At 65.8% G+C, this 1,241-nt stretch overlaps 1 protein-coding gene across 1 annotated transcript in view; it reads left to right on the forward strand.

Moving 5' to 3' along the window:
* Positions 1–1,097: 1,097 nt before the first annotated feature.
* The window catches only part of LOC102871602 (zinc finger protein 787-like), an 18,327-nt gene continuing 18,183 nt past the window's right edge, over positions 1,098–1,241 (forward strand). Inside the window, exon 1 of the mRNA XM_006901844.1 lies at positions 1,098–1,206. The gene's annotated coding sequence lies outside the window, so the exon portion shown is untranslated. The remainder of the gene's footprint in view (positions 1,207–1,241) is intronic.

The following is a 1,241-nucleotide window of genomic DNA, read 5'->3' on the forward strand; positions in this document are numbered from 1 at the left end:
CATTCCTGATGCTGACTGGTAGCTATCTTGCTACTTCCCTAGTGAGCCCCATTATCTGTGTCTGTGCAAGGACTCAGGGAACCTAGGACAAGCAAAGAGTGTGGCTGGAGTCGGGATGGTCAAAAGGCCGGAGAGAGGAGGCATGCCTGAGCTCTACTTCACAAGACCGGTCTTGATTCCCCCACTCTCCATCTTTGATGGTCATGAGGTCTCCCATTCCACCTCTGCAACGACCTTTAAACCTAGTGGGACCCCAGAATGGACTGATTCTCCACGGTAGAAATTCCACACACCTTATCTGCACGGTACCACCCCCAAGGGATGCCATGCCCCCCCCCCTTTCTTTGCATTATTAGTAAACGGTCCAATCCCACCAGGTGGGCAACAGGTACGTAATTTGCATATCTCCGCCCAGACCCGTTGACAGTACAACATGTGCACAGAGCAGCTGACACGCCTGCTGAAGCCCGGGAAGCATGGCACGGAGTGCTTTTAGAAGAAGAGGAAACGGGACACTTGAGAAAGAGGGGGGCGGTAGTGGGGACAGATGGAGACGCGGGGCGACGGTCAGAAGAGCCCACTGATCGTCCAGCTAGACTGGGGGTCGGCAGGGAAGGGGTTACAACGATAGAGACACCAGGAGGACCCGGCGTGGCACGAGCGTCCCCGAGCGCCGCCGCCACCACCGGCACCCCCGGGCTAGAGCGGCCCGCGCAGGCGCAGAGCGAGGCGCACCGGGCCGGGCCGCGGGGGGGCGCCTCCCTCGACACCCGGAAGTCTCCGCCTAACGGGCCGAGCCCGCGCCTCCTGGCCTGGAAGGGGGCGGGGCCCGGTGCCCCTCGGCGTGAGGCGCCATAGAGCGTGGACGGAGGGCCAGTGTCCTCGATGCGTCCGGAAGTGGCCCCCCAAGGTGCCCGCTCCGACCCATAGAGCCGGAGAGGGAGGAGGGGAGGGGTGCCCAGGCTGGGGTCCCCCGGGCTCGCCCTTCCCCAGAGCGGAGAGGACCCGGGAGGAGGCCGCGGCGGCGGTGGTGGTGGTGGTTAGGGGGGGCCGCGGCGCTGGCGGAAGCGGCCGGGAAGGTCACTTCCGGCCTGGGCGCCCGTCCCCCTGACCCCAGGGTCTGAGTCGCCGCTGCTGCCGCTGCCACCATCCGCCAGGGAGGAGAAAGGAGGAGGAGCGCGGCGCGGCGGCCTCGGGCCTGCGGAGGTGAGGGGAGGGCGGAGGCGGGGGGCGTGCGCCTT

Source organism: Elephantulus edwardii, unplaced genomic scaffold (genome assembly GCF_000299155.1).
Source record: "Elephantulus edwardii isolate Elephantulus edwardi_28Jun2011 unplaced genomic scaffold, EleEdw1.0 scaffold00348, whole genome shotgun sequence".
NCBI classification, from domain to species: domain Eukaryota; kingdom Metazoa; phylum Chordata; class Mammalia; order Macroscelidea; family Macroscelididae; genus Elephantulus; species Elephantulus edwardii.